Source organism: Acinonyx jubatus, chromosome D3 (assembly GCF_027475565.1).
Source record: "Acinonyx jubatus isolate Ajub_Pintada_27869175 chromosome D3, VMU_Ajub_asm_v1.0, whole genome shotgun sequence".
In the NCBI taxonomy this organism is placed as follows: domain Eukaryota; kingdom Metazoa; phylum Chordata; class Mammalia; order Carnivora; family Felidae; genus Acinonyx; species Acinonyx jubatus.
This window is the reverse complement of record NC_069392.1, coordinates 19,077,280-19,102,350: the sequence shown is the minus strand read 5'-3', so window position 1 is coordinate 19,102,350 and position 25,071 is coordinate 19,077,280. Positions and strand designations below refer to the sequence as shown.

Here is a 25,071-nt window from a genome sequence, read left to right as displayed (position 1 = left end):
CTGGGATGTGACATCCCAGAGCTGCAATCCAGCATCCCAGAGCTGGGACCATGGCCTTCTTTTCAACTGTGGTGGGGAAACAGGAACCAGGGACTCTCAGAAGCCAATTGCCCAGGGAGTGGGAAATACCTGCCCCCATGCTTGGGGCTGAAGGAACAAGGTGTCAGGATGGCACTCTGTGCCTAGAATGCAGCTCCTATCCTGTCATGCCATATAGCCAGGCATGGCCACTCCAGTGGGCACCACCCTGAGATCCTGTGCTGGGTCCAAGTGCTGTCTGAGCCTGGTGACACCCCTCTGAGATGCAAGAGGTTACATAGGTGGGGACTGAGGTTTGCTGTAAGACAAACCACTCCCTCCCAGGCCTTTACTTGCTTTGAAAAGTGGACAGTGCTCTATAAGAGTGTCCGATTATCACCTCTCCCCACTCCCCACACCAGCCCCTCCTCTGTTCCTAGGCAACCCTCACTGCAGCTGTCACTCATCATTAGCAGTAACTGTCACTGTTGGGACAGCCCCTGTCAGGTTGCAGAGCCAGGAGGGGGCAGGAGAATGTCAGATGACTCAGACAACCTCAAAGGAGAGGGATGGACACACAGAACACAGAGCTTAGGTATGGAAGTACCATTCTAGATGCCCTGCTCTGACCTTTCTTTTGCCAGAGGAGGAGAAAGAGCACCTCAGTAGGGCTTCCCCCTAAGCCCCCCTGCCCTCCCACCAGTCAGGCTTGGAGAAGGGCTGGATGCAGAGAGAGTCCAGGCGGAGGGTGTCGTCAGCATGAGGCTGGGCAAGTGACAGGTAAGACTGACCCAGTGTCCTCTGACGGAGGGATTTTCTCCCACCAATGGAAAAGACTTTGCATGGAATCATCCACAGTTCTTTGCCTTGCCCAAAGGAAGTGTGTGTGTGTGTGTGTGTGTGTGCACGTGTGTGTGATTTTGCAGAATCAGCCATCAGACTAGCACCTAATGACCAGCTAAGTTCTCAGCAAGAGCTCGGTTAGGACAGAGCAGGCTAGAACTTGAACTCCATTTCCTGACTCTATGCTCCCTTCTCAACCACTTAATGAGCACCTACTGATGAATGCTGAGCCTGGGAGGCAGACGCAGAGGTGCACAGGGAGCCAACAACCAACTAAGGAAACTAAGCTAGATGCAGCCTTTCAGGGCAGCAGGAGGTAAGGGCCATGAGTGGGACACAAGCTCTGGGAGTTCAGGGGAGGAACAAGTTTCATCCAATTGGGGAAGCAGGCAGTGTTAGACTTTTAAAGGCCAGCGGTCAACTCCAGGGCTCGTAATTTCAAGGTGTTCAGTGGGAGATAAGAACAAGAAGCAGCTGAGTAAATGTGCGCCTGATTTACATCTGCCTACACAGAGGCAATTTTCAAGTTAAAATGTTGTCAGAGGGTTGTCACAGTTTTGATCTTTCCTTTCTGTTCTTTCTCAATCCACCCACATTTTCTAGTTGGGTTGGGAAGGGGTGTGAGGGGGACAGAGACTGGTTTAGATTCAGAGATTTTTGGAATGGTTAAAGTTAGATGGGACTTTAAAAAATGATCTAGTTTTCTCTTAGGAAGATTCAGGCCCAGAATGCAATGTCACAACTGTTCTGTCAGTTTCAGAACCTTCAGGGAGATTAGAAAGAGCAGGTCAGGAGTTCTGCAGTCATCCCCAGGCTATCTCTTGGTATTGCAGCTTCATTCTCTTTTCTGCCTAGTTCAGAAATGCCAAATAATCCCTCCGCTTGCTCCTTCCAACTTCCACCCTGCTCCACTGAGCTCTAATGGGGACTCAGCACCAGCCTCTACCCTGGGCTTGCTGTTGACTTCCTTTCTATGGGCAAGTCACTCTCTGAGCTGCCATGCCCACTTTCAGATAAAACGTGATAGTGAATGTGAAAGTGCTTTGGAAGGTAGATATGACATAAATGCCCAGGGTTGTTATTAGTACAGTAACAAAAGCATTCTCAGTTCAGAAAACATAAGAGGGCAAGCAATTCCTCAAGAATCCAGTGTTCATGATACTAGAGTAGAAAGGAGGCCAGAAGGGAAGAAAGATGGAAGGAAAAAAAAAAAAAAAAAGGGCTGCTTACCTGGTTTCTGTACTCTGCTTACTGACTTTGCCCAGCTATCACCAGATGAAGAAATGTGGTAAATGTGAATTTAAACCAGGCACCTGGAAGTCAGCCTATGGTGTCCATGGGGCCCAGGAAGTAGGTGTGGGAACTGGCAAATGACTAAGGCAGGGGGCACTGACTATGGATCATTTGCTATCTTGAGCCCTATCCTGTCCCATATTTTTATTAAAGTCTTAAATCCAGAGGAACTGGGGCTTATCAAAGAGGTGAACAGAGAAGGGATATAGTAAATGTCTATGCTGACAGAATCAGAATTCAAAATTACATGAGGGGGCCAGAACTGATAAAACTGAGAAAAAAGTCAGTGTAAAGTCCTACAATGAGTTAGAAAAAGCAAATGTACAGGGAGAAGACATCAATCAGTTTGTGTCAGAACAACATGAACATTTCAGCTGCTAAGTTCAGCCCTGCCTAGCCCCATGGGAAATGCCTGAGAGAGAGGTGACTATGGCCTCAAGGGGCATTACTTCACAGTCCCTAGGGGCCCAAGGCTGAAGGAGCTCACCCCCAGTTCACAGCAGAAGACTCACTGTTCTCAACACCATGGCTGGTTGTCGACAAACTGAAATACCATATGTGACCGTACCTGCCACAAGATGGTAGTCTCTCAGCTCCACCTTACAGAACTAACAAGTGGCCGAGGGAGGGTGATTGAGGCAGGGAGGGTCTGGAAACCGGAAACTGGAAACAGGAGAAGACTTAGTGCTGTGGCAGCGGGTGAGCGGACCAGAAGAGGAAATGAGCTGGCTGCCTGCTATTCTGAAGGGCACAGCTGGACTTGGTTAGAACCTGTTGGAGTTCTGGGACTCACAGAAGCTCTGGTGGAATACCTAGGTCGTGTTTGAGGCCCTCAGGCTGCAACAGTTAGAGACCCGTGACTGGGTCTTTAGCACATTTGGAGAGCTCACTGGCCTAGAAGGGGCCTGGACACCTTGTGGACCATTGAGGAGGCTCCCCTGAACCTCGAGGGCACAAGGCTGGGTAAGGATGGCTCATCTTTCTTGGCCAGAATTGTCAGTTTTAGGATCCTGAAAGCTGAAAGCAGGAATGGGGGATATGACTGGTGATTGGAAGGAGGGAGTGACAAAGTATAAAAAAAAAATAAAGTGATCACCTGAATTAAGTTTATATAGGTGGGAGGCGATTACCTGGTTTTATCAATGGAATATACCCAAGGCCTGAATTCCTCCCACCAGAACCACCTGTGGTGACAGCAGTGTCACCTCAGCTGAAGCACACTGCTGTTTGGTGGGAGTAGCATGTGTTTTATTGGATCAGCCTGTGACACCTGGTAGAGAAACCAGAGGGCCTCAGACATAAGGGAGAAAAGGTTTCACCCAGCACAGAGTTAAGCAAATTTACAAAACGCTCTCATCCAATGAGAGAGTGCCAGAGGGTGAAGCACAGGAATATCCTTACCCACCTCCTCTTTTCTACCCCCCACTTTCTATTGCCACTCCTAACTTCCCTAATCCTATCAATGGGGGATCCTTACTTTATCTTCCCAAATATTACATCCTGCTAATTTTTCTTCCAAACATCTTCTGAATCTGTTCTATCCATTCTATGCCCCAGCAACCACCGCCCACCAAGTCATGGTGTTGGCTGAGGCCTCATCATCTCTCACCCACTTGAATAAACTCCACACCAACTTCTCTGCATTTCTCTTTTTGTCATAATTGATTAAGCCAATGAAATCCAATTAATCCTCCAAGTGCACGCTTTCTGTCATGTCCCTCCCTTGCTCCAGAATATTTAGTGGGCCCTAAATGTGTATCAGATCAAGCCTCACTCTAGTACGGCATTAAGGGCCATGGTTTTACTCTCCAGCCTTGCCTCCCCACTTGCCCTGACTGAGCCAAACTGAACAGCCATCATCCTCTTAATCCATTCCCTCCCCTCCCCTTTCAGGGAGGCCTTTTCTAGGAGTGTTGTCCTAGTGAACCTCCCCTACTTTAAATACTTCTCATGTTTCAGCAACCACCTGAAGAACCGTCTCCTCCACAAGGTCTTTCTGAACCTTCTGCTAATAGCCTTTTTGCCCTCTTCTGACTTCTGTAGCACCATGTGCCTGTCCTATACACCAGAAGTTTGTCACCTACTTCTGGTAACATCTCTGCTTCTGCTAAAGTATGACTTAGCTCCCGGATAATGTGCTAGTTTTCACCAGTATATGTTCTATCTCCCTACCTAGACCATAAATTCTAATCTCAACCACAGATTCCCAGAGAGTGGAGTGGGAATGGTATCTCCTGCATCCCAGGGCTAACCACAGTGAGCACTTGATAAGACATGCTGACCAGATGTGGTGAGGAAGATTGTAGCCATGAAGTTGAGAGACCTGGGTTTTGGTTCTTTGCAGTCATGATGGGTCATGTGACTTTGGGTATGGCAGGCAAGTTTCCTTCCCAGCAAAATGATGAAGCAGATGGATAGATGCAAACATCCCTTCCAGCTCTGGTATTCTCTGAGTCTATATGACTGGGGACTGACCCAGCCCTAGGCTTGGCTAGGGAAGGAACAAGGAAGGCTGTGGACCAACCCTTAGAGGGAGAGAGGGAGAGGGAGATGGGGAGCTAATAGCTCTGGAGGAAGGAAGGACATGCTGGGCTAATGGGATAATTGGATAATCCTCAGAGCTAGGGGCTGCCAGGCTGGGGCCAGCTGTTACAAACAGACACAAATAGCACAAGCAAAACAAAAGCACTGGTGCAGGAAGCACTTTGCTGAGACATATGGGGGTGGGGGTGGCTAGAGGCTGGGGGGAAGGGGATGAAAGGAAACCGAGAGCCTCATTCTGTGGGTCTCTCTTAGGGACCCTGTGGTCTGCTCCTGTAACAAAGATTACATTTAGGTGCTTTGGACCCATTTCTGCATTAGAGGACATTCTTGGAGACCTTGGAGTTATTCTAGCCTCGAGTGTGTCCCTCCACCAAGACGATCCTTAGGGACCATGAAGCCCTCATCCCTGCCTATTGAGGGTTATCTGCAGATGGGCCATCTGTTTGAAATGTCTGTGAAAATATTGCTGGACTCTTGAAAATCATAATTTTGGACACAGGTCTCAGGGTTTCCTTCATTTCTGGCTGAAAAGTGGATCTGTCAGTGGGGTTGGACATAAAACAAAAGAAATTTGAGAGGGGGCTCAGGTCTAGGAGTCAGAAGCCTGGCTTCTAGTCTCAGTCTTGCTGGGTCATATAATTCATGATGGGATCTCTCCAGACCTCAGTTAGCCCATCCATAAATGGGAGCAATAAGCAATACCCTCCCTACAGAGCTATTGTGAGGATCAAATGAGATCATGAGCGTGAAATAACTTGAAATTTATAAAATATACTTTAGTTCCAACTCTGTTTCTACTCATTTTAGAAAGGTTGTTACCTTTCTCTGAGTTCCAGTTTTTTACACCATAAGGTGATGAGATCAGACTGGATGCTTTTTAAATTTCCTTCTAATTCTAATGACTCTAATCCTCAAAAAATAGTATATTTACATTTGTATATAAGAGCATGAAAAGGAAAATTTAAGGTCAATATTATTCATGAATATAGATATAAAATGCTCAATATTAGCAAAACATATCCAGCAATGTATAAAAAATATATATAAATCATGACCCATTTAGGGTTCATCCCAGGAATGCAAGGATGGCTTAATAATAGATAACAAATCAATGTTATTCATATTAATAAATTAAAGAACATTACAGGAGTATCTCAATAGATGCCGAAAATGATTTTGATTAAAACTTCCAACATCCGGGGCGCCTGGGTGGCTCAGTCGGTTAAGCAGCCGACTTCGGCTCAGGTCATGATCTCACGGTCTGTGAGTTCGAGCCCCGCGTCGGGCTCCGTGCTGACAGCTCAGAGCCTGGAGCCTTTTTTAGATTCTGTGTCTCCCTCTCTCTGACCCTCTCCCATTCATGCTCTGTCTCTCTCTGTCTCAAAAATAAATAAACGTTAAAAAAAATAAAAAAAAAAAACAACTTCAAACATCCATAAAAAAAAAAAAAAACACCCAACATCCATTCACAGTGAAAACTCTTACCAAACCAGAAATATAAGACTATTTTCTTAACTCAGTAAAGTTAAATATTGAACAAAATAAAAATAGTTTTCAAAACTGTACAGCAAACATCATACTCAGTGGTGAAATATTAGAAGACTTTTCTTTGCAGTAAAGATCAAGCTCACTATTCTATATAATACCGTACTAAAGGTCCTAGAGATCACAATAAGATGTAAGACTGGAAAAAGAAATAAATTGACATTATTTGCAGTTGAACTAACTATCTATATAGAAAAACCCCAATAATTTCTTTAGAGTATTAATGGAACTAATGAGACTTCATCAAGGCTGTTGATCAATATAAAAAATCAATAGTGTTTCTATCTGCCAGCAAAAACTATTGTAAGAAGTAATTTTAAAACATACCATTTGTAATAGCAACAAAAGCTAGAAGGTACCTTGGAATAAATCTAACAAATACACACACAAAAAAAAGACTCCAACCAATGAAAAGATGGGCCATGATCATGGATGGGATAAATCAATATTGTAAAACACAATTACAGTAAAACCCTGGATTGCGAGTAACTTGTTCTGCAAGTGTTCTATAAGACGAGCAAACATTTCTAATAAATTTTAACTTGATAAATGAGTGATGTCTTGCAATACGAGTAGTACATGATGCCGAATGTCACAGGATCACAACTGAGCCAATGGTTCTTCTCTCTCTCTCTCTGGGATTGTGGGTGATTGTCTCCCATGTTTGGATGCTTGGTCTCAGGCCAAGGTGTTTGGCAGACATCAGTTTTTTTTCAGAATGTTGGAAGGTGCCCACAATTGGCACTAGGGTATTTTTTGTCACTTCAAAGCACCTTTGCTTTTCCATACAAGAGTAAGCTTAGGAATGCTTTGCTTCATTCTAGGTCAGGCTGCCTGCAGATACAGACCTCTGCTGCCTTATTGCCAGTTACATTAAATACAGTATATGACAAGAGTTTATTAATACTGTACTGTAGTCAGGGGCACCTGGGTGGCTCAGTCGGTTAAGCGTCTGACTTCAGCTCAGGTCACGATCTCGAAGTCCGTGGGTTCGAGCCCCGCGTCGGCTCTGGGCTGATGGCTCAGAGCCTGGAGCCTGCTTCCGATTCTGTGTCTCCCTCTCTCTCTCTGCCCCTCCCCCGTTCGTGCTCTGTCTCTCTCTGTCTCAAAAATAAATAAACGTTAAAAAAATTTTTAAAAAAATACTGTACTGTAGTCAACATCCGTGAAAGTGTATACAATGGCCCCCATGCAGGAAAAGGGTGAAAAGAAAGGCAGTAAGAAGGAAATGATTACATTGGAAGTTAAGAAGGAAATCATCAAGAAGTATGAATGAGGGATACGAGTGGCCGGAATTGCAAGATTTTATGAGAAGTCTACATCTGCATCTCATCTGCAGAGAAAGAGGAGAAAAAGGTGGAGGAATCTCTCACTTCAAATGAGATTAGGGAGATGTGTAAAATGTGGGAGACAGTGCAAAATTTTGTAGAAAAGCACTACCCGAATAAGGCTGTAGCACTGCGAGGGATGAATCTGTTTAATGACAATGCAATGTCACATTTCCACAAAATCCTTGAAAAGAGGCAAAAGCAAGTGTTTTGGGATAGGTTCCTTGTTAAATTTACATGAAAAGAAAAAGATTCCATTGAATCAGTCAATAGCAGTGATTCTGTTAGTGATAGTGAAAGTCATCCTACACAATAACCCTCCTTTCTCTGGTCTCCCTCACACCAGTTACGAAGGTTTTCAAAGGTAAGTGCAGGTTAATTTATTTTTCTCTATATTTTGTATTTTCTTCATTATTTTGTATTATATTACAATATTATAATAATTTTTATATGAATATTTTTGGGTTGTGGAACGAATCACCTGAGTTTCCATTATTTCTTATGGGGAAATTCACTTTGATATACAAGTGCTTTGGATACAAGCACATTTCCAGAACAAATTATGCTCACAAGCCAAGGTTTTACTGTATCTCCAAATCAATTTGGAGATCAAGTACAATTCTCCTAGAAATCCCAATAGAATTTTTCATGAAATTTGACAATTTGGATCCAAAATATTGTGTGACAAGAAAAAGGGTCAGGAAGACCCACGATAATTTTCTTCCTATTGAAGAAGGTGAAAATTTTCCCTAACAGATATCTAAAGTATAAAGCCCAAGTAATTACAATAGTATGGTATAGGAACAAAGAGACAAAGCGATTGGGATATAAAGATTAGAAGCAGGGGCGCCTGGATGACTCAGCCAGTTAAGCAACTGACTTAATTTCGGCTCAGGTCACAATCTCACAGTTCGTGAGATCCATCCCCACAATGGGCTCTGTGAGGACAGCCCATGGAGCCTGCTTGGGATTCTCTCTCCCCCACCCCCCTCTGCCCCTCCCCTGTTCGTGCTCTCTTTCTCTCAAAATAAATAAACAAACATTTAAAAAATTTTTGTAAAAAGGTTAGAAGCAAACTTGTCTGTGTATGGAAATGTGTTATGTGGTAGAGGTCACATTACAAACTAAAGAAAAGAGAAGGAGTGTTCATTAAATGATTCTAAGAAAGTGGAGTTTTCATATGGAAAAGCAAAATTGAGAACAAAATACAAGTGGAAAAAATTTTAATACTTTTAAAAGCAAATATAAGAAAATATCTTTATGATCTCAGGGCGAAGATGGATTTCTTTCTTAAAACACAAAAGCAAAAGCCATAAAAAAAATGCTGCTTAACTAATTGAAATGTTTAAAAACTTTTTTTCCCCAATGAAAACAACATAAAGAAAGGATGAAGAAAAGCTACAAACAGGGAGAAGGTATCTGCAATGCATACAATCAATAATCACTAAAAGATCAGTGTCCACAGTATATAGCTCTTATGAAAATAAAAAACCTGGGACGCCTGGGTGGCTCAGTTGGTTAAGTATCTGACTCTTGATCTCAGTCAGCTCAGGTCTTGATCTCAGGATCATGAGGTCAAGCCCCGCGTTGGGCTCTGCGCTAGGCATGAAGCCTACTTAAAAAAACTAAAAAATTAAAAAAAAAAAAACCCTATTAGGGGGGCACCGGGTGGCTCAGTCAGTTAAGTGTCCAACTTCGGCTCAGGTCATGATCTCTTGGTTCTTGGGTTTGAGCCCCACATCAGGCTCTGCACTGACAGCTCGAAGTCTGGAGCCTGCTTTGGATTCTGTGTCTCCCTCACTCTCTGCCCCTCCCCCACTTGCACTCTGTGTCTCTCTCTCTCTCTCTCTCTCTCTCTCTCAAAAAAAGCAAACATTAAAGAAAATTTTAGGGGTGCCTGGGTGGCTCAGTGGGTTAAGCATCTGACTTCGGGTCAGGTCATGATTTCATGGTTCGTGGGTTTGAGCCCCACATCAGGCTCTGTGCTGACAGCTCAGTGCCTGGAGCCTGCTTCGGATTCTGTGTCTCCCTCTTTCTCTGCCCCTCCCCAGCTTGTACTCTGTCTCTCTCTCAAAAATAAATAAATATTTTTAAAAATTAAAAAAAAACCCTATTAGATAAATGGGTGAAGTTATGATCAGGCAATTGAGAAGAAGAAACCTAAATGATCAATAAGCATGTGAAAATAAGTTCAATACCCTTATACATTATTTGTGGGGATGTAAACTGGTCCAACCACTATGGAAAACAATATGGAGATTCCTCAAAAATTCAAAAATAGATCTACCAATCGATCCAACAATTCCACTACTGGGTATACACCCAAAGGAAATGAAAACAGGATTTTGATGAGAGATCGTCACTCTAAAGTTTATTGCAACATTATTCATGATAGCCAAGCTATGGAAACAACCCAAATCCATCAATAGATGAATATTAAAAAAGATGTGGTACATATACAAAATGGAATATTATTCAGCCATAAGAATGGAGGATACCCTACCATTTGTGACATGGATGGATTCTGAGCACCTAATGCTTAAGTGAAACAAGCCAAGCAGAGGAAGACAAGTACTGTATGATAACACTTATATGTGGAATCTAAATAACTTAAGTCTGTAAAAACAGAAAGTAAAATGGTGGTTAGCAGGGGCTAAGAGTGGGGGTGGGGGGAAAGATGACTACACTTGTAACGAGTAGTAAATAAGACATAGAGATCTAATGCATAGTATAATTAATATAGATAATAATATTGTATCATAATTATGTGATATGATAAATATCCCCACATGGGTAATCATATTATAATATATAAATGTATTTAAGTAACTAACTGTACACCTTAAACTTATACAATGTTACATGTCAAATGTCTTCAATAAAAGTTAAAAAAAAATTTTAAGTCAATCTCACTAGTAATTAGGGAAAGGCAAATTAAACTATATTTTGCAGCCATCCATAGTTACTCAACAATTTGAAAGTGTTGGTGGTACTTTAAGTGTGTCCTTCAGGGAGGGGAGAAGGATGGGGACTGAATTCACATGCCTATGTAATAAAAGCCCAATAAAAATAAAACTCTGGACAGCAGAGCTTGGGTGACTGTGAGCACTTGATAAGGCATTCTGGGTCCCTGGTTAATAATACTCAGTGCGTATTGTTATACATTGATATGGTAGGAGGGTGATTCATCTTAACTCCATGGGGAGATGACACAGAAGTTTCAATCTCGGGGCCCTCCCAGACATCATTCTATGCATCTCTTCTTTTGGCTCGTTATGATTTGTATTACCTATGTCACAATAAAACTGAATTAAAAAAAAATTTTTTTTAAGTGTTGGTGGGGAAGTGAGGAGATAGAAATATGTGATACCCAGTGTAGGTGCAGATGTGAGTACCCTGGGACCTGGCAGTTTCCATTTCTAGGCCTCAATCTTCAATAAAGACACACAAACATGTATGTATATATAAAACCAAGCACATGGACGTTCATTGTGTCACTGTGATACTAAAAAGCTGAAGCAACTCTCAGAGGTGGAGGGGATACATAAACTGTGCTGGGCCCCTTCAGGGAACCACCATATGAAAGACAAAATGAGGTCTTATACTCCAAGTTAAATTTCTCTAGCTACTTCTAGACTATGTTTTGAATTTCTCCCAGTGCCGTGTGCCAGTGCTCACGGCTGCTGTCCTTTTCCTCACTTTTAGCTCAACAAATCTTATACAATTTACATACAGCTTCCTCTTAAAACATTCCTGGGTCCTTTTAATTCTGACATTACAGATGAGAAACCAAAGACTCAAAAAAGGTGGGTCATGCTAAATTCACATGGCAGAAGACCACCAGAATTAGAACTGAAATCCTGGCCTTCTGGCTCCTTATACCACGTAAGGCTACAGATTATCTCACAGAATGGTAAATACAGAATTTACCCCACCTCCCAGCATGGGGCACTCACTCTCTCAAACATCCCTAGGTAGCTCTGGCCTCAGCTACTACTACCCCTTCTGGCTGGTGAAGTGTTTGGATCTGATTTTACCACTAACTCTCCATGTGACTTAGTAAATCAAACTCTGCACCTCAGTTTCCTCATCTGTTTGATGCCAATAATCTCTGCCTGGCTATCACATGAGCTCGTTAATAGAACCAAGTGAAATAAAAGATAGGAAAATAGAAATGTATCAAATAAGTGAGAAATTAACTTTATATTATTCTTGGGATGCAGAAATGCCTGCCCTCTTGCTAAAAGGATCATGGGATGTCCAATTTGCAAAAAATTTGATGTGGAGAGTTTTGTCACTGAAGAGAAATGAAGCATGGTGGTGGAGTGGGGGCTGCTGGACTCACACCAGAAGCTGGACTCTGGCAGCTCTGCTCCCTTTCCCTGCCTCCTCCTGCTTGTAGCCTCTGTGCCACTGAGTTCTCTGGCACAGGAACACTAGCAGCCAGTCTGGGGTCCCTTGAGGCAGGGCTGGCCAGCCCTGAAAAAATACTGAAGTTAGCCAAGTTGGCCTTCTACATTTCTTCCCTGTGCCTTTCTCCTTCACTGTGTCACTAGCCTTCACTACATCTTTCCTGGGTTACTAAGGGAGGGGTTCTATACAACCAACTCCCCCTCTCCAAACCATGGTTAGGCTTCCCACTATTTAAGACCTGTAAGGTTGGGAACTGTGCCTGGCCTCATCTTGGCAGAGTCCATACTGAACAAATGTCTAACTCAGCCAAAGGGACGGCTGCATGTGTTCCTCCTTAACCAGAAGCTTTGTGCTAAGCTGGAAATGGAAATGTTTGGTGGGTCCCTTCCCACAGACTGTTGAGGACTACTGCCTTGCCCTCCTCTCCTAGGCAGGTTGTCCAACAGGCCATGGTAGCCCCTGGGGTGATGGTCACATAAGGCAGTGGAGGGAGGAACAAGAACTGGGAGTATATGCGCTGGGGGTCTCTGCTCCTTGCCCTGACTCCTTTGTTGTAGACCAGAGGTTGTGTTCCCGGCACAGGCAGGCAGGTAGCCTGGGGTTCCCCATGGAGGGCTAGAGCTAAGAAAGGCTTTGAAGTTCAGCAGGTTATGCTATCTCCCTTTTCTCATTTTTAAAATAGAGAAATATTTCCATTCTCTTACTTCACAATGCTGTTAAGAATTAAATGTGAATTAATTAATGAAGAGTTAAAGATTAAATATGAAAATAAGTAAGAAGAGAAGGGAGACAAGCAAGACATCTTCAGAGCCAGGCTGGTTTGCCAGGCTCCTCTGTAATCCTTGGGCCACTGCCAGCTTGGACCTTGGTCCAGTAGCCCAGGGCCACTTCTCACCTGGACCAGGGATGTGAAGACCAAATACAGGAGGCCCTGCCCTTCTGAGTGGCCTTTAATCCACACAGGATTGTTTTCTCTACCAAACAGACCAAAAGGAAGGAAAGCCAGAGAGACATTAGTTCTTTTCTTAGCTCCTAAATGGCTGACATTTCAGGAAACCAAAATTCTGAATGGGACCAGAGGGGATTTCAATTCATCCTGCCTGTCTGCAGGCAGAGTCAGTCTTACATGAGGATTCTGTCACACAGGGTGTACTTTCAGAGGTTCAGGGGAGGCCTTGTCCAAAAATCTCTTCCAAACTTATTTGCTCATGCTTGAAAATCCATTGATAGAGCTTTATCTCTGACACAAGCCAAATGTAGGTTTTGTCTTCTGTACAACTGGCACAAGTCACACATGTAAAATTGTATCAGTCACCTCAGTTTGAATGAATAAACCAGTCCTTCCTGAGAACAGGCTTGGATGGAGAGGAGAGGACTAGAACATTGTAGGCAGTAGCCACTAAGGCCGGAAGAGGAAGACGGGAAGGTGTAGAAGAGAAAGAATGTAGAAGGATGTAGAGCTGGTAAAGAGTTTTCACCTGGACAGTCAGTTACAGTCTCCAAAGTACCCAAAAAAACTATATGTAAAAAAAAAAAAAAAAAAAAAAAAAAGAAACCACCCCCCCCTTAAAAAAATCACACTCTATGATTCGATTTATATCTAGCAAATGCAAACTAATCTATAGTGACAGAAAGCAGATCAGTGGTTGCCTGGGAAGGGTTGGGGGTAGGTAAGATAAGAGGAACGACAAGGGGCATGGGGAAACTTGGGGGGTGATCAGTATCTTGATTGTGATGATGGTTTCGAGAATATATATATGGGCCAAAACTTATCAAATCATACACATTAAGTATGTGCAGTTTACTTATTGTATCTCAATTATACCTCAATATAACGTTTTTTGGAAAAGAGTGAAAAAAACCCCCCCAAAACTATGTGAGTACAGTATACCTGCCAAATAACCCATCTCACACAACTCTGGTAAATTCTGGCAGAAACAAGTGTTTTCCAAGAGCACACCTCAGCTCTCTGAGAATCAGGTATTCTCTCTGTAAATTGGTAGACATGAACTAGACAATCCTAAGATCCTATCCAGATATCATGATCCAGACTGTCAGGGTCAAATATGTTAACCGATAGAAAACCATTATTAAAGCCTAAAGGATCTGATAAAAATGCAAGGCAGGGATTATTAAATAACCAACATATATAGAGATATTGGGCAAAAATAATGGATTAAATATGTGCATCTAATTTCACTATATCTAAAACTCCATTAAGAGGGATTTTTTCCCCCAAGGGCAAAGTCTCCAATAGGGCTCCTTAGAAAGAAAAACTATGACATCAGAAATGAAAAACTTAATGGATGGATTAGAAGATAGATTGAAGAAACTTCCCAAAAAGTAGAGTAAAAAGACAGGGATAGAAACTAGGAAAGAATAAAAGAAAGGGAAGAAAGAAACTAGGAAAGAACAGATGAGAAATTCATCTGAATAGCTGAATGGCAGGAGTTTTAGAAACACAACAAAGGATACAAACTAATTCAAGAAAACACTCCAGAATCAAAGGTCATGAGTTTTCAGATTGAAAGGGCCACTGAGTGGCCAGCACAATAGGTATGTCACTGTGAAATTTCTTAACATGAGGGACAAAGAAATCCTACAAGGTCACATGCAAAAAAGGCTTTGGCCTCAACAGCAGCCCTGGAAGCTAGAAGACAATGGAGCCAGGCTATCAACGTTCTGAGGCAGACACACAAGGTTTAAAAAAATTTCCCTCTAATGAACTCTCAGGAAGTTCTAGAAAATACATGTCATCAAAAAGAGGGAAGAAAGCAGGAGATGAGAAGACATGGGATCCAGAAACAGGTGATCCAACACAGGAAAGAGGCAAGGGAATTCCCCAGACTATAGTAAAGGGAAGATCCAGGAGGCCAGCTGTAGTCTCCCCCTCTGAGCAGGAGAGAAGGCTCCAAGAGACCTTCCTTAGAACAAACTGAGAAGACACCTGGGTAACTGGGAGAGTTTAAGGCTAATTAGTGATAAGATCTTAGAAACATACATGTATGAAAAAAAAAAAGATAATCAAACAAAAAGATATGTTGTAAAGGAAAAGCAATCGTGGTTGACTATGTGGCTTAGCTGTGAGTCACACTTGCATTGTTATAATAACAAGTACACTAATTATTGATCCACCAAAAATTACTGTATAAATCTATTGAGAATAAGGGGGCCTGGGAAGTGTGCATTAAGTATAAAAGGGGTGAGTGGAGAAAAGGGAGCTGAATCCTCATCTCCCATTGTGGGAAGTCAACAGATAATGCTTGAACTGAAAAATCAGGAAGTAGGAATACAAACATGTTATTTATAGATAGGTAAAAGAATTAGTTAAAAAAAAGTTGAAAATGGTCCCTCCAGGGAAGGGGAAACAGGGGTGGGGGGGTGGGGTGAGGGGAGCGGGTGGAGGGAGGCTGAGGACTGCTCTTTGTCTTAATAAACCTTGTAGAACTGGTTGACTTTTTAAATTATGTGCCTGGTATAAAAATAATTTTAAAAAATTAGTGTGGTGAATGAATAATGAAATTAACACTTCTTGAGGCCTATTATGCCAACAGGTGTTCCCCATGTAGGTGCTAACCTGCTGGCGCTAGGTTTTCTGAGCTACTGGTCATGGAAAACACACGTATGAAGGTGCTTCCATTAGGGAAGTAACATGGGGGCTAATCCCATACCTGTGCTTACTGCTGCCTCAATAAGTTACTTAGACTAAGTCTCAGCATCTCACCTTGAGAAATCCTGTGAAGGTTTTGTGAATAACTGTCTACAGAATACCAAGTATGCAGGGCTTAGATCTATAGCTTCAGTCCTAATTTGGAGAAGAGCAAGGGATAGAAGTGTAGTGAGTGGGACAGAAAAATATGCGCTCTGCTAGTGACAAACAGACTCTGGCTCTGGCAGCAAGAACAAGAAGGAGGTCCTGCTTAGGGTTGGTTCATAACCAAACATTGGACTTTGTTTCTTGTACACTTGTGTCTTTAGTGAAAACTGAAAAGTTTCTGCTTCAGGATGTTGAAATGGAGACTCCATAGGAGTAGTTTCTGAGACTGAGTCCTCTTGTCAGCAGCCACAGTTTGAGACCAGATCTCAGTACAACGTATTATGTGGAAGAAAAACACCCTAAGCTAGGAATGAAAAGACCCAGCTTCCAAGATCCCCTCTCTGACACTTACTGCTTTGTGACCCTGTATAAGTAACTTACCCTCATGGCTCACTTTTCTCTTCAGTAAAAGGACTTGACTATATGCTTTCAAGCTTCTGTTCCTGGCATGTAACAAAGTAAACTCCCTGAGGGCAGGGACCGTGTCTATATTGTTCTTCATGGACTGTATATTGCATTCTGTAAAACCGCTGTAGTCCCATGATATGCAAATTTGCAGGGGAGCGAGGGGGAAAAGAAGAATCAGGTTTTTGTTTTTTGTTTTGTTTTTTAGAGAGAGAGAGCGCGCAATAGGGGAAGAAAGGGAAAATCTTAAGGAGGCTCCATGCGCAGCATGGAGCCTGACATGGGGCTCGATGTCACAACCCAACCCTGGCATCATGACTTGAGTCAAAACCAAGAGTTGGACACCTAACCAACTGATCCACCCAGGTGCCCCAAGAAGAACCTTTTGAGGGGAGGTTTTTTCTTTCTTATTTTTCATTCTTTGGGTTTTTTTTCCTGTTGTTTTTTGTTGGCAGGACACACCCAAAGATCCAAATTTGTATTAAAAAGAAATGAAAAAAAGTAAATAAAAAGTACCCAGCACACTGCCTGGTACATTGCAGGTTTTCAATACCTATTTGTTGGATGAGTGAAATAGAAGATAAAGACAGTTCATTAGACTCTTCAAACTGGAAAATGACCCCAGCCAATGAAATTAACTACAGGTGAAGAAAAAACAAAAGCCTAGCAAAAAGGAAAAAAGGTCTTTGTGGTTGCCCCAGCTAAATAGGAATGGAACTGGACTCAAGTCCCAACAATGTGGGAGCTCAACAGAGGGTAGGTCAGCACAGATTCAACAGGGAAGGGAAGGAGCCACATCTTGGAATATTTAGAGGAAAACATCTGTGCAACAAAATACTATTCTAAGCAAACTGGTAAAGTTTGGCAGTGGAACAAGACACAGTCAAAAGAGCACACAGTATTTGGTTCAAGTTCTACCTCTGCTACTTGCCTGTTAGGCTGACTCTCTAATGTCTGAGGCTGTTTCTTTTCCTAAAAATCAGGGCTAATAATAGCATCTACTTCATAGAATTTTGGTTAGCATGGAAGTAAGTTAGATGTGGTATGTGAAGAAAATATTTTGCAAGCTATAAAATATAGATTGTTAATCTGATTGGCCAGGATCCGTCCTAATTAATCTCTCACTAACAAATCAACATGGATTATTCACAGTTTTTTTTTCAGCCATCTGGTTGTCACTTTGAAAATCAAATGGAAGGACCTTGAAAGATGGGTAAGTTTTGATAAAGGAGGGCAGGAGGAAGAAAACATGGGCAGTTAGAATCTAGGGAGGGATGTTGCAGAGGCTGCTCCTGAATGGTCAAGAGCAGATAATCCCAAAGCAGAGCATTAAGGAGACTGGTTCAGGAGCCAGAAACTGGATTCTAGACTTTGTGATTGGATGAACCTGTGAACCCTCATCTGGGTGGTTTTCTCATCTGTAGAGGAGAGGTAACACCACCACCTCTGTTTTCTTGGAGGCTATTGTAATGTCACGTGAGACAGTGGATGTGAAGAATTTTTAAGAATTATTTATCACCGGGGTGCCTAGGTGGCTCAGTCGGTTAAGCGTCCAACTTCGGCTCAGGTCATGATCTCACGGTCCGTGAGTTCGAGCCCCGCGTCAGGCTTTGTGCTGACAGCTCAGAGCCTGGGGCCTGTTTCAGATTCTGTGTCTCCCTCTCTCTCTGACCCTCCCCCGTTCATGCTGTCTCTCCCTGTCTCAAAAATAAATAAACATTAAAAAAAATTAAAAAAAAAAAAGAATTATTGATCACCATCTCTGCAAATGGGAGATTATCATTCCTTTAGAACAGCATGGATGAGGTGACAGGAGGCCCATGTATAATAAACCTTGTCCACTGTTATGGACTGAATTGTGCCCCCCACCCCCCACCCCCCTAGATTCTTATGATGAAATCCTAACCCCTAATGGGACTGTGTTTGGAGACAGGGCCTTTAAAGAGGTGGTTAAGATTAAATGAGGTCAAGCATGGAACCCTAATCCAATAGTACTGGTGTCCTTATAAAATGAGAACAGACAACTAGGGATGTATGCTCACAGAGAAAAGGCCATGGGAGGACACAACAAGAAGGTGGCCATCTGTAAAACCATGGAGAGAAGACGCAGGAGAAACCAAGCCTGCTGACACTTTGATCTTGGACTTCTAGCCTCCAGAACTGTGAGAAGTAGATTTCTGCTGTTTAAGCCCCCCAGTCTGTGGTATTTTGTTATGGCCACTCTAGCAAACTAGAACGCTCACCTAAACAGTTTTGATTCCTTTACTCCCTTCCCCAGAACAAATTCTCCCTTCATACTGAAGAATAATGCACAAAAATGGTTCCTAGAGGCACTCTGGCCAGCCAGCAAGGGGAGGAGGCAATGCGGCTGGTGGTCAGGACCCTGTTAGGAGCTTGTCCTGTCTAGTTGTGGATTATGTTCCTGAATTGCTGAGTGAATGGAAACCGGCTTTGTCTGCTCTTAGACACCAAGTTTGCCTTCTTTTGCCTGTATGCCAAGATTCTGAAGCTTAACAGAATGATAAGCTGTTTAAAGAGCTTGTAGTCCAAGGGAAGGATATAGGTCCATGATTAAAACTTAACTTTCCTCTTTGTTATGTGCTGGGTAATTGAAATAATGGTACCTTAGAAATAAGAGACAAAGTTTAAATCTTGGTTGGGAACTCCAAAAGTAATTATGTGGACTTCTTATTTTTTATGTTAATTTATTTATTTATTTTGAGGCGGGGGAGGGGCAGAGAGAGATGGGGACAAAGAATCCCAAGCAGGATCCCTGCTGTCAGTGCAGAGTCAGACGTGGGGCTATCTCATGGACTGTGAGATCATGATGCGAGCTGAAATCAAGAGTCAGATGCTTAACTGACTGAGCCACCCAGGTGCCCCATGGGCTTCTTTTGAGGTTGAATTCCATTAGAATTAAAAAGACAAATCTGGTAACTCTGCATTACTCCTCACACATTAACTTAATAGGTTTACTCATTCAACAAATTTTCTTAATCACTTACTACAATGCCCACTTCTATTCTAAATCATAGATACAATAAGAATACAATAGACCTAGCTCCTGTTCCTATAGAGCTTACAGTTGAGTGGGAAAATATAGATAAGAGCATGAGGATAAAAATGAAACTCTATGGCCTGGCATTTAAAAATTCAGTTAGGGGCACCTGGGTGGCTAGAGATGGTTGAACGTCTGACTCTTGATTTCTGCTCAGGTCATGATCTCAGGGTTGGGTATCGAGCCCTGCATTGGGCTCTGCGCTGAGCATGGAGCCTGCTTGGGATATTCTCTCTCTCTTCCTCTGCCCCTCTCCCCCATGCTCTCATTCTCCCTCTAAAATTAAAAAAAAAATTAAAAATTAAGACTCCATTTCAGTCTGGGCCCAGTCAACCTCTCTAGTTACCTTCTACACTTCTCCTCATCTGCCTTGCTCCAAACAAATCACACCAGTCAAACCTTTCTAAGCTCTGTACTTTCATTCTTATTCCCTACCTAGATTGCTTTCTATGCCTATTTAAATCCTATCCATCCAGCAAGGTGTGGTAGTAGCCCCTAAGATGGCCCCCAGTGATCTCTGCCTCTTGGTATTCACACACTTGTATGTGGGCTGAACTTAGTGACTTGCTTCTAATGAAAAGAATCAGCAACAGTGACGGGATATCACTTGTGAGACTAGGTTACAAAAGGACCGAGGCTTCCATCTTGGTCTCTCTTAAGGGAAGCCAGCACTGTGGAGAGGCCTATGTTATGAGGGACTGAGGCCTTCCAATGACCACTTCAGTGAACTTGAAATTGTTTTTTCCTCTACCCCCTTGTTCAGCCTTTAGGCTGGGAGCTTGACTGCAATTTCATGAGAAACCTTGAGCCAGAGTGGCCAGCAAAGCTGCACCTGGTTTCTTAACCCACAAAAACTGTGACATAATATTTATTGTTTTAAGCTACTAAGTTTTGAGGTAGTTACTCAGCAATAGACACTATTGTTACTCAGCAATAGACACTAATACACAAAATGGGGTAATTTGTTATACAACAGTAGATAACTACACACAAGACCTAGCTCAAATTGCTCCCCTGAATTTTCTTTGACCTAGCCTAGCCCAGAGTAAATTCTGCCTCCTTTGAACTTGATGTAGACCAACTTCTCATTGGTCATTTATATTTTTGAAATATTATCTACTTTCTATCTTCTGTTTCTGGTCCTTTCCAAATAACCAAAGTCGGTGGCTGCTTAAATTACTTGCTCAGAATAAGTATTTGGCAAGGTAGAGAAGGAGGTTTTAAGAGGGTAGAATTTTGTATCAGAAATGAGCTTTTGAGGCACCTGAGTGGCTCAGTTGGTTAAGTGACTGACTTTGGCTCAGGTCATGATCTCACCGTTCCTGAGTTTGAGCACCTTGTCAGGTTCTGTGCTGATAGCTCACAGCCTGGAGCCTGCTTCAGATTCTGTGTCTCCCTCTCTCTCTGCCCCTCACCCGCTCATACTCTGTCTCTCTCTCTCTCTCAAAAATAAACATTTAAAAAAAATTTTTTTAAAGAAAGGAGTTTTATTTCATTTTTTAAATGTTTATTTAGTTTTGGGAGAGCGCAAGTGGGGGGAGGGGCATACAGAGCGGGACAGAAGATTCAAAGCAGGCTGTGCACTGACAGGCTGACAGCACAGAGTCTGATGCGGGGCTCGAATTCACAAACCAGGAGATCATGACCTGAGCTGAAGTAGGACACTCAAACAACAGAGTCACTCAGGTGCCCCTATTTCACTTTTGGTGGCTGATAAATGTCTTATAGGTGGAAAGTTGAGGCAGAAATTAGAAAAGGGACCACAGCCAAAAAGAAAAAGAAAGAAAGAAAGAAAAAAAAAATGAAAGAAAGAAAAGGCACCACAGCTTGGGAAGAACTAATTTTTGGTCTTCATCAAAGTGAGACATCAGCAGCCCATACTAACAGCCAATTCTCCTTGTAAATTCTTTCTAGTGATTTCCTTCTTATTGTGTGAGGAGCTTAACCTGTTGGCAGTTGTGAGAAGCAACAGAGAGTTGCTCTGGGGCACTGGGGTCACTTCAGAGGAGGGAAGCCAATTGTTTTCTCAGGGCCCCTCTCTCACGTTTATTCTTTTCAGGGCCTCTGTAGAAGGACTGTGCTGAAGACCATTTCCTACACGTAGCACCATTTATTTAAAACATGCACCACATATACACAAAAAAAAAAAAACCAAATGCAAAGGAAAAAGGGGGAAAAAGGCTGCTGAAGACCAGAGTCACTAAGAGTTCAGGCTAAGAATAGACAAGAACTCTGAGAGCTGCTTGGCTATGTGACCTCCTGCAGGGGCCTGGCAATAAGCCCAATCCAGCTTTGTTTTTTCTATGTCTTTACAAAGAACGAGCACTAGCTTGGGAGTCAGGAGACCTGAGTTCTAGGCCTGGTTCTGCCAGTACTTTCTTCTGTGAACTTGAGTGAGTACTTCCCCTTTCTAGGCCTCAGTTTCCCATTTGTAAAATGAAAGACACTAGACTCCAAGATTTTCCAATTCCAATACTGAGAGAACACAAAGGAAAACTAAAAGACTTATCGTAGCTTTGTCATTAAGAACCACACCTATCTGTGCCTCTGTTTTCTCATCTATAAAACAAGGTGATATATTCATTCATTCATTCCTTCAACTAATATTTCTTGAATACCTACTATGTACTAGGCTTGGTGCTAGGGATACAATGGTGAGCGAAGACAGATATGGTCTATGTTCTTGTGGAACTTCTAGTCTATTGGGGGTAGAGGAGAGGGGGAACTGTAAGCAATCACATAAATGAGGGTGTTATTGATTCCAAGATAAGTATGACAAAGGAAGGATCATACTTGGTTCTTGGTGACCAGGGGATGGAATAGTCACAACCTCCATCAATTTCAACGTTCTGTGATCTAGTAGGCATCTCTTCTGGGAAGCACAGAGGAACCCTTTGAACAAGTTACATCTCAAAAACCAAAAACAAGACCCCCCAAACTCATATCTCATACCATAGCTATTTTTCAGCTCAATTAACCCAATCAACCATCTATTGTGTACCTACTACAAGGAATCAACCTCCCAATTCCTGTCTTCCCGGAGTTTACACTAGTGGGCAGAATGGATTCATAAATTGATATAGCTATAAAATGTCTCACATCATTCTCTGATTGCTAATTATGTGCTTTAAATAATAATGTTTCATAAGAGTTAAGAATCAAGTGGGGATTTGGATGTGCTAGGGGAATCAGACATTTTCTTGGAAGTAAAAATTGAGATATGTGCTGAAGGTTTGCTACATGGTTTCAGATGAACAGAAACAATATCAGGGTACAATGGCCTTATCCCCTATGAGTAAGGCAGTATGGTACAGGGTACATACAAGAATGATCTAAAGTGGGAGATTTTTAAATCCCTTTTGGGCAGGAAGGATTCAAGCCTCACTTTTTGTCAAGGGCAAGAGACTTCTTCTGTGACCCACTCTGAACACCATCCCTTGGATTAGGAGGCCTGCTTCTGATGCACATCCTGACTTGGAATGGCTATCTTACTTCTGAGTCTGTTATCTCATTTGTAAAATGAAGGGGTTAGATTATATCTAACACCCCTTACAGTGACCAGAAAGATGATTAAAATCTGATTCTTGTAAGAATTTTTATTATTTCATTTTTAAACTGGTGGTTGCTGCCATGGAATATGAGCTATGGAATTTTGTGGGTTTTTTTGTTTGTTTGTTTGTTTTTTGTTTTTGAGCTATGGAATTTTGGACAAGTTACTAAATTTCTAAGCCTGACTTACTTTCTTTTTTAAATTAGTTTTTAGAATAAAAAAGTAACACATGCACAGATTTTTAAAAATCAAACATTACAAAAGACTATTATGATGGTTACAGAGTTCTTGTTTGGGGGGTAAAAAAGTTTTGGAAAAGGTAGTGATGGTTGTACAACTTTATGAATGTAATTAATGCTGCTGACTATATGCTTAAAATGGTTTAAATGGAAAATTTTATATTATACATATTTTACCACAATTAAAAAAAATTAATAATGTAATATAGCAAAACCACTGAATTAAATAATTTAAATGGATGGGGCACCTGGGTGGCTCAGTCAGTTAAGCATCCAACTTTGGCTTAGGTCATGATCTCATGGCTGGTGAGTTTGAGCCCCGTGTTGGGCTCTATGCTGACAGTTCAGAGCCTGGAGCATGCTTTAGATTCTGTGTCTGTGTCTTTCTCTGCCCCTCCCCTGCTCATATTCTCTCCCTCTCAAAAATAAATAAACATTTAAAAAATTAAAAAACAAAACAAAACAGCATCTGACTTCGGCTCAGGTCATGATCCTGCAGTTCATGGGTTTGAGCCCCGCATTGGGATCTTTGCTGACAGCTTAGACCCTGGAGCCTGCTTCAGATTTTGTATCTCCCTGTATCTCTGCGCCTCCCACTCATGCTCTATCTCTCTCAAAAATAAACACTAAAAAAATTTTTTTAATAAATGAATACGAACGATTTAAATGGGTGAATGATATGATATGTGACTTGTATCTCAGTAAGATTGCTGAAAAAGAAAACTTAAAAGACAATAGTGTGCCAAATTAAATACATAAATAAAAATAAAAATAAAATGTGTATCCACTAAAAAAACATATAAAAAACAAAAAACAAAGAAAAAAACAAGTGTACCATAAGAGTATATTCTCTAGGGGTGCCTGGGTGGCTCAGTCGGTTAAACATCTGACTCTTGATCTCAGCGCTTGATCTCAGGGTCATGAGTTCAAGCCCCATGTTGGATATACCCAGTGTGGAGATTTTTCTTAAAAAAAAGAAAATTAACATTGCAAAATTGACTTCTATAGAGTCCAATTTATACTCCTACCAAGAAATCATTCATCCATTTTATTCATTCAACCAATATTTGAGTGCCTACCATGTGCCAGGAACTATTCTAAACCCTGGAAACACAGCAAATGACCAACAACAACATAAAGACAAAATCCATTCCTTAATGGAGCTTACAGTCTTGTAGGGGAAAAGGGAAAACAAAAAAGTAAAATATATAGTATTTCATGTGGAACTAAGTGCTATAGCTAAAATAAAGCAGAGAAAGGAGTGTTGGCCAGGGGTGGGGGCTAGAGATTTGAATAGGATGTTTAGGGGATGAGAATTCTTAAGCCTCAGTTTTCTTATCTGTAAGATGGGACAATAACAGTGCCTATCTCATAGGACTGATTATTGAAAGAATTCTATGAAATTATATGTTGCACATAAAAATGAATATTTCCTAAATGGAAACTATCGTTATTATAAACAACCTTGTAGCTAGGAAAAACTGTGGCCTAGGGAGGAAAAATTTGCTTAAGGCCCCAAGAAAAACTGTGGCTGGGTAAGAACCAGAACCCAGGCCTCCTGATCGTTCATGCAGCATACTTTCAAATATACCAAGGGACCAAAAGCACTAAGAAGCCATCCTCCCAAGGGCTGTTAATGGGCAACATGGCTTTAAGTTGAAGAGCTCTCTGGGAATGTGATTTTCACATCAACAAGAGGGGAGGGAAGATGTGGGAGTACATTAGGTTCCTCTTCAAGGAGAAGCAGGCCAACTTCACTCTGGCCTAAGGCTGAGCCTGCTGGGGTTTACTCACAAGACGTCAGATCCAGGATGGTGCTCTCAGCCAAAGGCAACAAGCTTTCTGGCTGCTGCTGGCCCATCTGCTCTGATGAGACTCTCCCAAACCCTGATCTCCCATTGGTTTCATTCCAAGGAATCTCCTGGAGGAAAGATAAGCAGCAGTTATTTCACAGCTGTAGAAATAGTAAGTTCTAGAGGGGTATTTGTATCTGTTTGGCTGGGTGAGATTTTCAAGTA

The 25,071-nt window shown here is 42.0% G+C and overlaps 1 protein-coding gene and 1 long non-coding RNA gene across 5 annotated transcripts in view; one reads left to right on the top strand and one right to left on the bottom strand.

The window, feature by feature from the left end:
- Positions 1 to 25,071, bottom strand: part of LOC113595117 (uncharacterized) — a 69,949-nt gene that overhangs the window by 27,168 nt on the left and 17,710 nt on the right. For all 4 annotated transcript variants that reach the window (XR_008291758.1, XR_008291759.1, XR_008291760.1 and 1 more), the window contains exon 2: positions 24,848 to 24,974. This is a non-coding gene — a long non-coding RNA (uncharacterized LOC113595117). The remainder of the gene's footprint in view (positions 1 to 24,847; positions 24,975 to 25,071) is intronic.
- UPB1 (beta-ureidopropionase 1) overlaps positions 2,900 to 25,071 on the top strand; it is a 69,509-nt gene continuing 47,337 nt past the window's right edge. Inside the window, exon 1 of the mRNA XM_053206220.1 lies at positions 2,900 to 3,117. The gene's annotated coding sequence lies outside the window, so the exon portion shown is untranslated. The remainder of the gene's footprint in view (positions 3,118 to 25,071) is intronic.